Here is a 16236-nt window from a genome sequence, read left to right on the forward strand (position 1 = left end):
AATACAATTAAGAAATAAGAAAAATAAGAGAAATGCAAATTAAGGCAATAATGAATATTACTTTGTACCTATTGCATTGGCAAAAATTTGAAAACAATGTAACATCCAGTGTCCTTACCATACCTGACTAGGCCAAAGATGAGCTCCTGACATTGGGTATTCTAGGTATAGGCAATGTATGAAGTGTTCTACTTGGCTCAGAAAGATGAAATAGAAAAATCCTATTTGTTCCTTGAAAATCTGTATTCAGCAACTTTTTTTTTTTAATGAACAAATTAAAGGGGACAAAGGAAGTCAGAGACATGAAGTAGAGCAGAGCCAGCGAGTAACAGTAACACTGATGGGCCATGGTGTCCAGAGCTATGAGGGGTAGGGCTTGGGGTAGGTGAAGAAGACAAAAAGCCCAGAAATAACAGGACCCCCTGCAGAGAGGAACATATAACAATTACTAGAGATGCCATCAGGGATGCCATAGAAGCAAAGAGATTAGCCTGGGTTTCTGCCAACCTCCTACCCTGTGTAGTTTGGATATTTTCCAGTTCTCTTTTTGGGGGAGTGATTGTTGGGGGGCGTAGTGGGGCAAGAACATAAAAGATTTTTAAAAAGAAAGCCTTCAAAATCTCAAAGGAAAAAAATGACTAAAAGGATTCTTGTACCTAGTCAAATCCTCAATTGGGTGCAAGGATAGAATAAAGACATTTTCAGACGGTGTAAAGAAAACCCATCCTAAAATCCAAAATGAACTAAGATGTTTCTTGATAACTTTTTGAACATGTCAACATTTAATCAAAACAACTTAAATTCTTCTGAAGTTATAATGTTGACAAATGGTGATACTGAAAAGGTGAATTAAAACAGATTTCACACTATGCCGTCATTCCGCACCTGTTCAAACAGCGCTTTAGGTCCTCCTTCAAAATGTTTTAAGATACTAAAATATCTTAAAATTAAGGGCGCCTGGGTGGCTCAGTCCTTAAGCATCTGCCTTCTGCTCAGGTCATGATCCCAGGGTCCTGGGACCGAGTCCCCGCATTGGGCTCCCTGCTCAGTGGGGGGCCTGCATCTCCCTCTCCCTCTGACCGCAGCGTCTCCTTGCTTGTGCTCTCTCTCTCCCTCTGTCAAATAAACAAATAAAATCTTTAAAAAAAAAAAAAAAGTAAAAAATACAACCTTTTAAATTTAAAACTAAAACATGGAAGATATGGGCGCCTGGGTGGTTCAGTGGGTTAAAGCCTCTGCCTTCGACTCAGGTCATGATCCCAGGGTCCTGGGATCGAGTCCCGCATCGGGCTCTCTGCTCAGCAAGGAGCCTGCTTCCTCCCCCTCTGTCCGCCTGCCTCTCTGCCTACTTGTGATCTCTGTCTGTCAAATAAATAAATAAAATCTGGGGGTAAAAAACAACATGGAAGACAAATAAGACATGGAAGGACCAAGTTGGCTTCTGGAGGTTTCACAGAGCAGTGTGGGAGTCAGACATGAAAAGAAATGGCTACCAAGTCTACAGGGTGTAACAAGTTTGGCAAGAGTAGAGGGAGATCCCAGGTACAGGGGAAGCACAGAGGCGGCCACGGCATACCCTTCCTGGGAGTGCCATTGGTGAGGTGGTCTGTTGGAGCAAAGCGTCGTAAGATAAAGTAGAAGGCAGATTGGGATGGAGGTAAAAGTTGCTGGGAGGCTGAAATCTGGCTGAGAAGCTTTTGGGTAGCTGGGTGTCTGCCAGACAGGGAAGCAAGACATAGGATGTAATTCAAGACAGCTGACATGCAGGGAGCGAAGAACAGATTATGAGGCTGAAGTTGAAGGCAGGGGCAAAAACAGGTGCCGTAAACTCCAAATAATGTAAGGGAAGGTCATTTACATGAGAACACGTGAGCAGGCTTAAAGCAATATGGAGCGGCGAGGACTGTGCCAGGCGGAAAGGAGCATTCACTTTACTTCTGTAGATGACGCTGAACCCTGAGCTGGCTCAGTCCTACCAAATGTGAATCTGGCTGGAGAGGTAAGGGAAATGGGGTCACCAAGTCTGTGTCCACAGGATTCTCAGCGTACTAAAGCTGGCCAATTGCTGATGAATGCAAAAGTGCTAGCGTGGGTCAGGAAAGGCAGTCCTTCCGAAATACTAAGTCAATGACTACTAGCAAATGATGCACCTATGTTTACAAGTCCGAAGTGTTAACACAGCTATTTCAAATAGGTTGTTAGAAACAAAAATGGATGGGATGGTCTCTTGGAAATAGATCGACTAGACTATGACCGATGACGGTGTTAAGGAAAAGGGTGGGCATTTTGCAGAAAGTATAAATGGTTAATGGTATTAACTGTGGGATTCTCCCTCATGAGGTGACCTTTCAAGGAAGGGTGAGGTGTGATCTATCTAACAGAGAAAGTAAAACTATTCCTGCTTTGGAGGTAATGTTTAAAGCAAAGGGCTTTTAATTTAGTTTGGATTTTTTAAGTATTTTTATTTTTTTAAGATTAAGTATTTTAGAGAGAGAGCATGAGCAAGAGGGGCAGAGAGAGAGGGAGAGAGAATGTCAAGCAGACTCCACGCTGAGCTGGGAGCTTGGTGTGGGGCGCGATTACAAAACCCTGAGATCACTACCCGAGCTGAAACCAAGAGTCTGACACTTAACCGCACCCCCCAGATGCCCCTTAGGGTATTTTTAAATTACAAATACACTATAATTAAGTTAATCATTTTCTGCAGTAGGGAACAAGTGGGATTTTTAAAATTCTATCTTAAGTTGTACAATACATAAAAATACATGAAAGTAACTAGTAAAAAACATGAAAGTAACTAGATACATGAAAGTAATCCATTGGTTACATCTTATAAAATATCCTTATTGGACTTGGTTGTTATCTGGGCCGTCTGTAATGAGTCCTAGGGCTTTGTTTCCGTTAAGTGGCTATAAGCTTATCATTTAAAAACCCCAAAATATAACTGCCCCCCCATCTGCCCATCTCCCTTATGCCCATTCGATGAAGTGCAGGTAGTAGATCTGTTATGACAGTGGTTCCAGTTAGTGTCTCTACGGCGACCTGCACGTTATTAACCTGAAGAGACCCGAATCCTTCCTCAATTTCACATGCAGCACCGGCTGCTAACGGAAGTTCCTCAGGAAAGTTGAAATCTGGAAGCACTTGGGCTCTTGGTGAAAGATTGAGAAAGCCCGCAGAAGCGCCCCTCCTCCCCAGATGATGAGTCTGATGAAAAGAAATTAACAAGCCGTGTGGGGAGCCGCACAGGATCAGCCATGCCTGCTGCCCAAGTCTGTCTGTTGGTTGTTGCTATGGCTACGGAAAGCCCGTGGAACCCAACGAGCTGTCTGCAGCAGTGCTGAGAGCACCAGCCATTTTCCTTATGGAAAACAGTGTGGCATATTCTGCTGAGCCTCCCCCTGGAAGAAGCATGGACTGAAGAATCCATTCAGAGAAGAGAGAGGCAAGGGGCATGCTGGCCGGCGGTTATGAGAGCCCCCCACGCCTGCGAGCTGCCGTTTGCACCAGCCGTTGACGGCTGCTCTGATTAGCTGATTGGAGAACTTGGAATGCAGAGTGATAATGCTGCCTGTCGGCTCTCAGACAGCAGAAAAGGGTTTTGTCTTGGGAAGGCAAGCCTTCCCTGCAAGATCATCGCCGCCGCTGCCTGGCTGCTCGCCCTGAAAAGGAGTGACCCAAAAGGAGGGTGTCACCATCTGCAAACAGGGGTCCTGTGCCTGGCTGCTGCCTATGAGCGGCGGGGCTGAAGAAGCAGGTGTGTGCTCAGATGGGCGCCGGGCTGGGAGGCAGGCGGCTGCTCTCGGGTGAACCTGCTTCCGTTAGCAGATTGTTGGCTCCCAGAGCTCTGCTTACCCGCTGAGGCCGAGGCTGAGAAGGTCCCTGAGTAGTCACTGGACAGACAGAGGTAAGCTTTTATTTTATTTTATTTTTGCCCTTTTTTTAAAGCACGGTGTAACAATTATTTGGAGCAAAACAACCTACAAGATTTATATTCATTGTGTTATCTGGATTTACCAAAGCAGTGTGCATGTACACACACACACGCATACATTTCCACATAATAGTGCCAGAAACATAGACTTGTTTCAGTGATAGGTCCTAGAAATTGTGTGACACCCTCTCCCCCCAAAAAATTACAATATGCCTTGGAGTTTAAGATATTTAGTGTTTGAACAAACCATGACAGCTTGTTGTTCTGGACAGTCTTCCGAACAACAATCTTTCTCCCTCATAAACAATGGGTCCTTTTATTAACTGCACTTGAACATATAGGAAGAGAATTACATGGGAAATCAGCAGCTTGGAAATTGTGGAGCATTTTTGAAGCCTCATCAAGGATTTATTTCACTCTCCGTGCACCAATGCATACATTTAAATTCAGGAATTCCGTGGGTTTTGCACTTGGAATCGCCAGTGGGTTTTGCACTTGCTTATCCTGAACTTCGAGTCTTGGGTGCCCTTTGATTTCATCGAGGGTAGTTGTAAAGCAAACGGTGTTGATACTGAAAGCTGCTCACACGTCCTTTCCTGGTGTCACGCATGCCACGCTAGCCCAGAGCACAACACCCCCATTGTGCTCCCCCGGCTTGGAATCCAAGGAAAGAAAGGAAGCGAAATCTCTGCATTGAGTTCAAGCCCAGCTATAGTGTGTGCTGGTAAAACTTCTTTTATTGCCCGGTTTTTCTCACACGCAGATAGGTTTCGGAGATAGAGTGAAACCAAAAACACCACACACCTCCTACAAACGTACGCTACCGTTGCCGGTGGATGTTTGCTGTCAACCACTACAAGATAATAGCACAGACTTTGGATTGCAGTAGAAACTGCCCCTTAGTGGGTAGTTCTTTGATTTAGAATCTCTTAGGAACAAAGCTATTACTGTGAATTGAAAATGGTCAGTCCAGTTGAAATCCTTGATGAGGAAACGACCAGATGAAGATTATATTTGGTTTTAGCAACATTCCAGCCTTAGCCAAGTCAGTCCTATGGTTGATCTCCCAACACATCGGATCATTTACAGTGATAGGTAATGAAAAACATTCGGTTGAAAACTTTGAATAAAAGCCTCCCCTGAGGATCAAACTGCCATGAAACGTAAAATAGTGTCTAAGATCTACTTCTAAGAATATATTTTTATTTGCTACATTTTCCCCCAAAATATGGATAACACCTTTTAATCACCTTTTACTTAAGTATAATAATATAATTTTCATGGCTACATATGAGCATATAGTTACCCATTTCACAGGTACAGCAATGTCAACAGCCCTCAGAGAAGAGAATTATAAAGTATACGATAATATTTTTCACAACGTATGTTCTAAAGGTCACCAGTATTCAAGATATCAAGACACAGACTGAGAAAACTCAATCTAGGGATTCATGTCCAAATGTTTAATGATGAGAACAAATAGGAATCATATCTTTCTGTGCCTGGGAGCCTTGTATGGGGGAACATGGTGAAGTGATAGCATTACATTTCACCTATACTTAACTTTCAAAGGAGAGCTAAATGAACAGACTTAGTTTTGAGTAATTGAGTTAGTTTTGAGTTAAATTCTATAAAAACAGCCACCAAGGAAGTGATCCTGTTGCAAAAGAATATAAGGTGGAGAGAGATTCTCTCCAATTTAATTCCCTTCAGAGCTTTGCACTTAAAAAAAAAAATTAGAATTAGCGCAGTGAGAAATCTGCAGCGAGAAATCCATTTCTTGTCAGTTTCTTTTAGGGTAGCATGTAGAAGAGCAAGGTGCTGGATACCTGAGGCGTACCTGCCTGCTGTGCCCTGCTGCCTTCATCAGAGCACTGTGTGTGACAGAGCCTTGTCACACTTGAGTGTCACACAGAATTTATACCTGTGTTCTTATTTTTTCCTACATTAATAACCTTTTAAAGGCAAAATGCTATGAAAGATTAGCATTCTAAGTGCGTACGTCAGCTGTTATTAACTCATCACATTTGAGAACCACATAACAGAGAAAAAAATTCCTATCTTTCAAGATTGCCCCTTAGCTTTTGTCTATTTACGTATCCTTATTTTCCCAGCTCACTTGCTAGCAATATCAAATACTTTGTAATTTCCCAGTTCAGTTGTTAGCAATATCAAATACTTTGTTAATTTCCCAGATGCATTATTCCAAAGTTTTGCAAAGCCTCTGCAAAGACTTCTTTAAATCTCCCCCGGGTGGCAGGCACCTGTCATGCATCTTTCAGAATATAGCGAGGCTGTCTCCCCAGACACTTCCTTACTTTCTCTTTCAGCTATATCTGAACCCGATGTCTATATTCTGTCCACTGCACCAACCGTATTGCATTTGTCTCTGCCCACAGGCTCCCAGAGTTTTATTGACCCCCGAATGTACTTTATCCAGGGTCTCTGACTTTGCATTCAGTCATTATCCTGTTAACCTCAAACGTCACTATTTTCTTCTTAGATACTGTAAATACAGACTTGATCTTGAAACAGAAATCCTATTATATGTTATACTACCATTTATCAGAGAAACTCAAGATACTTGAAAACAGCAATGAGGCTCTAATTTCCCTGATACTAAAAATACAGCTTCAGGAACACAATTTGATGAAAGCTCTAAATGTCCTATATCAGAATTTTTTGAGGGAAAAAAATTTACAACATGTAAATTTTGAACAAAAAAGGGGCTTGAAAACTTTAATAGCTAAAAGAGGCAGTTTTTCTATTTACAGGTATTATGAAGTTTGCCAGGGAAAATAAGCATACCAAATACTGCTATTAGATATTTATTCTAAAATCAGACCATTTAAAATTAATTTGGAATTGCTGATAATTGCTGATTCTAACAAAGATACTTACGGGGTTGTTTTTCATACTGAGGCTAGAAAAAAGTAGAGCTCCTGAACTGGAAAGAGATCAAATAATTGACACAAAATCTATGATCGCAGAGTTTCTTCTAATTTTCCTAAATAAGCCTAAAAGGTTACTGGTAATCAGTAGTTACATTATGCTTCCCTAGAACGTGGGTTCCTGGGTGAGGGAGAGAATATTCTGTGAGTACCTCTCTTGATAGAGACACACTTTTGGTTATAGACACTTCACATTTTTTCTATGCCAGATGGCATGGTAATTACTTTTTTAAGTAGGCCTAAATGTTTATAGCCATTTTATAGAAAAGTTGCCACAATGCTGCAATCAAAAGTAAGAATGGATTAGGAATTTTACTAAGAAGAAAAAATATAAAATCCTCTGTCTCCAAGATAACCAGTTGGCAGCAAAGGTTGTAATCAGTATTATATGAATTTTTGTGGATAAATTAACAAAGATTAGGAAGTTTAAAATATCTAAATGTTTGGAATTAGAAATCAAAATATTTAGGAAATCCCTTACGTTCAGATTTGTAGGCTTTTTCACATTGTATTCCAGCACTAATTTTACAATAAAAAGATAAATGGCAACTCTTAATTATCATGCTGTCCTTTTAAGGCTGACTGTGGCTGCCTTCCAGCTGATTTTAAGGTATAGCATGCTAATTAAATAATAGCATAAGAGGGCATTTGTTCTATTTATCTTAAAGACTAATCATGCTTAATCAGTTATTTAAAATTATATATAGCATTAAGATTTCAGGAAACACGATTCCATAGTATTTCTGCATCATTTTTATTATTTTATATTTTAAGTAAGTTATATATCAAAGGCCTAAATTATTTATAACTATATTTGATTTTCAAACAAAATGAGTGTTTTCTTTTTGCATTTTGTAATAAAGTGTTATACTACTTGATTATATTAGATACTTTTTAAAAAGTTCCTCAAATTAATGATTTAATTATGGATATGTCTATTAAATTCTAAACTCTCACTGCAAAAAATTATATGGTGATTTTTAAAAATCTCTTTACATCACTACTGAAAAAGTTGAGACTTAAACTTCTAGCCATAAGGAAACACCTCTGTAACTATTAAGTTCAAAATACTGACAACTATGAACTCTTATTCATCTTCAACTGAATTAAGATAATCTTATTTGAATAAGTGACAGAGAATCAATAAGGATACATTTCTTTGCCCGTCTGTTTTTTAAGTTTTAGCAGATAACATAGCCATATAGAACTGCACTATATTTTGTCCCCTTATTTTCAAAACAGAAATGTCTGTTTGGCCAACTAGCAATTTTAGCCAAAAGACAGTGGTTTCCTCTTCCCCATACAGGTCAGATATGCATAAATCCAGCATTGATTCTGCACCTTTAAAAAACATTATTTGAAGGGGGGGAAAAAAAAAGCTTTCACATTTCCTGAATCTAGCCAGAGATCTTTCAAAGAAAATTTTCCTACCTTAAAAAAAAAAAAATCGAACAACATTCAACATTCTCATTATATTTACTAATTTATTTTTATATCCATGTTATAATTTAAGGGCAATTTATTTTTAATGAAGTACACTATTTAACAATTTCAGTGATTTTTAAAATCTGTACTGTTGTGTACTTTAAAAATTTTGTATTTTATTTAATGTAGACATTTAATCTTCTAGCTTTCTTTGAGATGTCTTCTCAGTAGTCAGTATAAAGTGCACATCAAAAATACTTTCTTATAATTAATCAGACCCTCTGCTTTAAGTAGGAGAGTTGGTGTAATCAATGTAGCAATAATTCTTCTTCTTAGATTCTTTTTCCTAATAATTTTTTTTCAGGGATAGCTGAATGTGAGGAATGGCATAAAACTCAGAGGGTCTAAACCCCTGATGTTCTATCCAGAACAGCATCCTTTAGGGACTAATATGGCTCTAAGGATCAGCCATAAGGAATCCAAAAAACTATGGCAAAAATAAGCTTGTAACCAAGTTCTGAAGCTCACGTAACAATTCTCTATGAGTAAAGGCAGGGAATGGCATGAAGAATGGTGTTTTTTAAATGCACAGAAATAACGTATGCAAATGAGACATTCTACGGAATTATTATTGGCCATGCTGTAGAAAGTGTTTCGGTGTAAATGTTCATTTTGTCCTCTAAAAAGTCAAAGTTCCTGTACCTTCTTCTCAGTAGGCGTTGTTAGCTTCCTCAAAGACATTTGAGCTTCTGTTAGAGACAGTAGCCTGTTGATTAAAACAAACCAAAACAGAACAAACAAATAAAAACGTGCATATGCTTTTGATTTTGTGGGGAGTCAGTGTGGTGACAAGTTTGGACTGTATTAATATTAGAATATAATGCTTTATAAGTCTTCCTACACTTAACATTACTAACCAAAAAAGTTTAAGAAAGTGACACTGGGCTCCTTTAAAAATAAGTTATTTTGTAGATTTTCAAGATGTTTTCACATCTAAGTGATTCAATTCTCTGTGCTAAAGTTAACATAGGAAAAAAGATTCAGTAACAATTTCATCTGTCCTGTGCTCGTTGTGCCGTCTGATGAACAATTTGAGCCCTCTCTGAAATAAGGATACTTAATCTGTCAGATAGATGATTGCAGTAGAGTAAACATCTTGTACTATATCCTGTGTGAATAAATAATTTCTAGAAGAATTTGCCTCGTAATATCTAGATTTGAAAAGGTATACAGCAAAGAATTATCAGTAGTGACGATTAAAAAAAAAATTTTACAGCCACTTAGTTGTTCTGGAACAGTGTGAATTAACTTGTATTGTTTGATGTCCCTTGAGCACTGGCTTGAACCAGTTTCGGTCCTGGAAGTCCGCGAAGGCAGGGAGTGGCCAGAACTGGCCAGAGAAAAGGTACAGGTTGCTTAGGCAGAGCGAAAGCTATAGGGACAACTCAGCTCGCTTTAGAACAGCAGCTGGAATGCAGCAAACAACTCAAAATATTGAATATTAAGTCTTCAATCAGTATTAGTTGAATGATAAGTGACTCCTAGTGATCAATTCTTCTCCCTGTGTTGTACTAATGCCAACACACTGATTGGAAAACACTGCTTGAGTTTAGAGATAAAATAATAATTTATAAGAATTATGATTTTTTTGGAAATCATAAGTCAAAGGAGAAAAACCATAAAACTTTTAGAAAGTGCTATTATTTTAGAAATTAAAATATAACTGTTCTGGTAAAGGAGGTATATTGACTAATTTATATAAAACAAGTCAGTGATATGATCAGCTTCTAGATCATGTATCATATAAAAATTCGTGTTTCTAAAAAAACTCAATTTCAAAGAATTCAGGATATGTTACCAGTCATCTGAATTATTGACCTAAAAAAAGCCCTTTATTTAATAATTATGTAAAACAAGAGTGGAACCAGATGCCTAGATAAAGCTCATTTGATGAATAATTCAGACCAAGAAAAATTGACTTCTACTCCCAATTTTCTTTTTTTTTTCCAATTTATTTATTTTCAGAAAAACATTATTCATTATTTTTTCACCACACCCAGTGCTCCATGCAAGCCGTGCCCTCTATAATACCCACCACCTGGTACCCCAACCTCCCACCCCCCCACCACTTCAAACCCCTCAGACTGTTTTTCAGAGTCCATAGTCTCTCATGGTTCACCTCCCCTTCCAATTTACCCAAATTCCCTACTCCTCTCTAACGCCCCTTGTCCTCCATGCTATTTGTTATGCTCCACAAATAAGTGAAACCATATGATAATTGACTCTCTCTGCTTGACTTATTTCACTCAGCATAATCTCTTCCAGTCCTGTCCATGTTGCTACAAAAGTTGGGTATTCATCCTTTCTGATGGAGGCATAATACTCCATAGTGTATATGGACCACATCTTCCTTATCCGTTTGTCCGTTGAAGGGCATCTTGGTTCTTTCCATAGTTTGGCGACTGTGGCCATTGCTGCTATAAACATTGGGGTACAGATGGCCCTTCTTTTCACGACATCTGTGTCTTTGGGGTAAATACCCAGGAGTGCAATTGCAGGGTCATAGGGAAGCTCTATTTTTAATTTCTTGAGGAATCTCCACACTGTTCTCCAAAGAGGCTGCACCAACTTGCATTCCCACCAACAGTGTAAGAGGGTTCCCCTTTCTCCACATCCTCTCCAACACATGTTGTTTCCTGTTTTGTTAATTTTGGCCATTCTAACTGGTGTAAGGTGATGTCTCAATGTGGTTTTAATTTGAATCTCCCTGAGGGCTAATGATGATGAGCATTTTTTCATGTGTCTGATAGCCATTTGTATGTTTTGATTGGAGAAGTGTCTGTTCATATCTTCTGCCCATTTTTTGATGTGTTTGTCTGTTTCGTGTGGGTTGAGTTTGAGGAGTTCATTATAGATCCTGGATATCAACCTTTTGTCTGTACTGTCATTTGCAAATATCTTCTACTCCCAATTTTCTTAAAGCTTCTGGTTACAGTCACATTCATCAAGCGATGTGATCAACTAGAGAATTAAATTTTTCCTTCTTAAATAAGCCTAAGAGAGAAAAGTTCAAACCTAGAATTACAAAATTTAAGATCTTTATACTAAGGCCTTAAAATATAGCTAAACAGAGAATTCAGGATAGAAAAAGTGTCAGTCTGGGAGGTATTTTCAAGTTAAAAAACCATATGAACTGGAAGACTTTACAAGGTCAGTCAAAATGTCTGCTTCTGGTTAAACCTAAGAACACAATAAAAACCTGAATAGCTAGATTTCAATAAACTACAGGAAAAAAAAATTCAATTTTTTCAATCCAAAAGATGTTGATAATATAAAATTATATAGAGTTTAGTCTGTGCTAGCTACTATCCCAAGAGCTTTATACATGTTAATTTATGATGAAGGATCTGGAAAATCACAAAACCTTTAAGGTCATTTGAACTGAAATTTTCTGTAAGTATTCAAATGATCTTAACTTATTTCCCAAAGAGAGATTTCATCAACAACACATTCAGTTTGTACATTACATTTTTTATCTCATTTTAATGAAGTTTTTGTAGGTGTCTAATATTTCTACACAGAAGTGAACTCCATGAGAGAGCAATAGAGTTTTCTTTCTGTTTTTACTGCCATCATCTTGCCACGTGTATGGCCAAGAGTAAATGAGTAATGGCTGATTAGTCCAAGTAAGTAGTTGTATCAAATGTCAACAAATAACATTTACATACACAAAAAAAGATACAGAGTCAAAATAATATATACTGTATGTGATTCCATGTAACTTTCATCATAAGAAAATTAATTTAGTCCACACACCCTTAGTGTTTGTTTGCTAGTTTGTTTTGTTGTGTGTGTGTGTGTTGTTTTTTATAGTTTGGTTGGTTGGTGGTTTTGGTTAGAATGTTTTTCATTTAAACACTAGTTTAAATGTCAGAGCAATCCTTTTAGTCCTCAGACTCCTCAACATGGGAAACACAATCTGAAATTATCTGGCTGGCTTAAACCACCATAGACTTCTTCCCTGATTTAATCTCTTGAACAACTTAACTATGTATTGGTTATTTCTGACAATGGGGAAAGCAAAAATGTGGGAAAGCATAGATACCTCCTTTGTCAGAAAAACTACTATTCTTTTTTTAAAAATAGATCTGTTTCGGGAAAAGGGCTTTTTTAGGTCAATAATTCAAATGACAGGTAATATATATTCTGATTCTTTGAAACTTGTTTAGAAACATGACTTTTTATATGATATGTGGTCTGAAAGCTGATTATATCACTGACTCCTCTCTATGAGAGATTTAAGTTTATAAGACTAACAGAATTGACTGATTTATATAATAATGACTTTTTTCTTGAATTAAAGAAAAACTTCCTCCTGAAGTACATGAAGTGTTTTTAATATGTTTTAAATTAATTTCTAGATTTATTGGCAGCAGAGAGGAGCTCCATCGCCCTCATTATATAAATAAAACCAAATGACAATCAAAGCCCTAAATAATCACTTTGGTTTGAGAATCACCTTCCTTTGACATAAGTTCCAAACATCCCTGCAGTGGGACATGTGCCTCATACTGGCAGTTCTCTAGTAAAATAATTTAACTTGATCTATATATTATTACATGGTGCACTAATGCACCATAACGGTTTTGAAGCCTATACTTTTGCTTCCTTTGAAATGAACTGGGAGAACATGCCCTCAAAACTCTGGTTCACTCTTCTTGGCACTGATATTTAACTATGCAACTGTCAAGAACTAAAAGATTAGGATCATAAAATTAAGTTTCCTGGGGTATGTTCCATTCATGTGCTGCCTTGTTCCCAAACTCCTCAGTCATTTTATTGCATTTTGCTTCTAACTGAACCCGTGAGAAGAGGTGCTATGTTTCCATGGTCCAGAATAAAACCTGAAAAGAGGAAAGAACAAGGACCTAAAGGGACCCTGGTCTTACTAGTCTTTGTTATCAGATGGGGTCACGCCACCAAAAGAGCTTTTGAGTTCAGTAGAAATTAGGAAAAGTATTGGTTTAAAATCTGTATCTTCTAGGGGCACCTGGGTGGCTCAGTGGATTAAAGCCTCTGCCTTCAGCTCAGCTCAGGGTCCTGGGATCGAGCTCCACATCAGGCTCTCTGCTCAGCAGGGTGTCTGCTTCCTCCTCTCTCTCTGCCTGCCTCTCTGCCTACTTGTGATCTCTGTCTGTCAAATAAATAAATAAAATCTAAAAAAAAAATCTATATCTTCTGGTTTCCAACCAAAAGCAAAGCATTTTTGAGAAATCTCTATGGGGGAAAACTCCAGCAGGACAGGGGGAAGGTGCAAGAGGAAGTGTACACACTTCAGGAGCAAGACCCCAGAGGGGTTAGTTAGCAAAGGGAGCTAAGACTCAAGGACAGGGAGAGGCCAGCCTCAAAGGGCATGGGGCAGACTGGGACCTCTGGATCAGTAGAGGGAGTTGAGTAAGTGGGACTACTTCCTGAGAGCTAGAAGAAGGTTGAGCAAGTTCCCAGTGGAAGACCTTGTCACACTGAAGTATGGGTAAGGTCCAGAGATTCAAGTGAGGTGGAGTAGGAGCCTGGTCCCATCCATGGTGGAGAATCAGAGAGGCACAAAAAATGGAGTAAAAGCCAAATGACTCAGAGTCAAGAGTGAAAGCATGTCCCACAGAGCACTATCTCACATGCTCCCCTCCTGTATGTCACAGCACTAAATGTTTAAAGACACATTTTTAAAATTATTGCTATAAATCACCATGACTTTGAATGTCTGATGTAGATGATATTTTCCTGATCCAGTCTTTTTATTAGGAAATAGTATGTCACAGGCTGGGGGCTTGTGTCTCCAAGCATGGATTTAGGACGTGTACGTGGCTGGGTGGGATGCCTGGTTCCACGATCTGCTTATGAAGAAGCAGGCCAAGGTACCAAACCCTCCTGCAACATGGTTTCCTCCTCTAAAATGAGCCTATGCAAAGCCCCAAGCATTAAAACTACCATATTGGATATAGCAAAGCATCTAATATAGAGAAGGATCCTATCAATGTCAACCACTACCATCGGCCTTATTTGTTCATGGATTAGAAGTACATAAAGAGATTCTCCTCATTTCTGTGTCCAGTTACCAGCTCCGAGTCCTCTCAGATCATCAGAAGCACATGCATCCATGTGTTTTGAAGGGATAGGGCCACAGCTACTCTTCAGGGAGATCCTGGTTTCCTTCAGCAGGTGTGAAGTCTCAGCCTCCTGGGTCTCAGACCACTCTCTAATGTTCATCCGTCAGTTGATCGATTCAGGGGATGAAAAGATGTAGAATTCGAGGGGTAACTGGGTAGATGATACCATCCACCAAAATGGGAATGGAGAAGAGTTTTTTTGATTTGTTTTTCATGTAGGGGAGAAGATATTTGCACATATAGGATTGGACGTATTTGTTGCAAACATCTAGATGAAGGTCCCTTAAGTAGGCAGCTGGAAAGACCTTTCTAGCTATCAGGAAGAAGTGAGGCAAAATCTGGAACAAACTGGGACCTCAGATGTAGTCTAATTCAATATAGCAATGGACAAATGACCATATATAGCTTGAAAATATATAACCCCTATCAATACTATATTATTACTGCCATTAATGTCATATATTACCTCTATTAAACCATTTCTGATTATAACATTTTTAATTACTAAAAGGTTATAGTGATGTCTTTTTAGCCACTCTGTAGAAAAAGATCCACATTTCAAAAAGTAGGTTTGGTTTTGTTTTTTTTTAAGCCATTGAACATAGTTGCTTAGTATACTTAGGTCAAAATATTTAAACTGCCTCCACTAGTTTTCTTTTTTTCCCATTTATCTTCACACATGAACTTTAAAAACAAGTAATATTTTTTAAATTTCCTTATCTTAAAAAAGGCATGAAATGTTACTGGTCTAAATGTAGTTCTTGGGAAGAAATAATGCCTATTAACTCCTGCCCACGTATTGGGCAAACTTTAGTTATTTTATGGAGTTTGGTATTGACCAGAAGTTATTTTTTTTTTCTATTAAGTTACGAGTATTACCAACTGAACTTTCCTGGGAAACCTAAGGAATTAGAAAGAAATGATCTCAGAAAGGTTTGTGAGGACTAAGTGGGCTGTGCCTGTTCTGTGCTTTGTGCAACACTTTGACCAGGGCCTGGCATGTGGAAAATACATAAGGAGTGTTGCCAGTGTTATCATCCTTCTTCTAGAAATGAGTTAAATAGAAAGGCCAGTGCTGTCCCTCAGTGATTGTCCAGGCTGTCCTGTTCAGTGCTGATGAGTTGGAGTCAGCTCCTGAGGATGGTTCATTCCTCGGGGATGAGGGAAGGGAAACTAATAGTCATACAGCATCACAGGCACCAAGAGGGATGTGAACACCCACATTGGGTGTGAGTGATCTGCCCAGATGACTTCAGAGGTGTGCAAGGCTAACGGGGGTGTGCATCATGTGCAAATGAACCCGACGTGGAAGACCATTGGGAATGGTTTGATGGGTCTGGGATATTGGAACAAGAGGGAAAGCAGGGTCTGGTGTGGTGTGGGGGGAGCAGGTGGGTCTGGCAGTCACATGGCCTTGGATTTCATGTCCAGCTCTGTGATTGCTAATTGAATATATGGGAACAAGTCCGTCCAGCTCCTTAGACCTTTATTTTGCAACCCACAGAGTGGAGATAATAGCGCTCACCTCTGGCGATGAGCTTTAGGGGTAAATGAGATTATTATAAAGGATTGGCATAGCCCCTGGCATGGAAGGAAAGGTATTTTTATGACGAGTATCAGGATCAGCCTCATGCAAAGTCATTCAGATTAATTCTTGGGGGAAAAATAAGACCACCATTGGAGTTTCTTTAGGTGGGGAAAAGTCATGCTCATGTTGGTGTGTAAACAAGATGTAACTGTTAACAGGGTATCAAATTAA

The 16236-nt window shown here is 39.0% G+C and overlaps 1 protein-coding gene across 23 annotated transcripts in view; it reads left to right on the forward strand.

The window, feature by feature from the left end:
* Positions 1–16236, forward strand: part of SORBS2 (sorbin and SH3 domain containing 2) — a 344555-nt gene that overhangs the window by 130232 nt on the left and 198087 nt on the right. For 9 of the 23 annotated variants that reach the window (XM_044225584.1, XM_044225579.1, XM_044225581.1 and 6 more), the window contains exon 1: positions 3305–3907. The exons of 1 other annotated variant lie outside the window; for it this stretch is intronic. The gene's annotated coding sequence lies outside the window, so the exon portion shown is untranslated. Of the gene's footprint in view, positions 1–3302; positions 3908–16236 lie in introns of those variants that run through there. 13 more of the 23 variants (XM_044225572.1, XM_044225571.1, XM_044225578.1 and 10 more) reach the window with 7 other exon arrangements.

The sequence above is a fragment of the Neovison vison genome, chromosome 11, assembly GCF_020171115.1.
Source record: "Neovison vison isolate M4711 chromosome 11, ASM_NN_V1, whole genome shotgun sequence".
Taxonomy (NCBI): Eukaryota; Metazoa; Chordata; class Mammalia; order Carnivora; family Mustelidae; genus Neogale; species Neogale vison.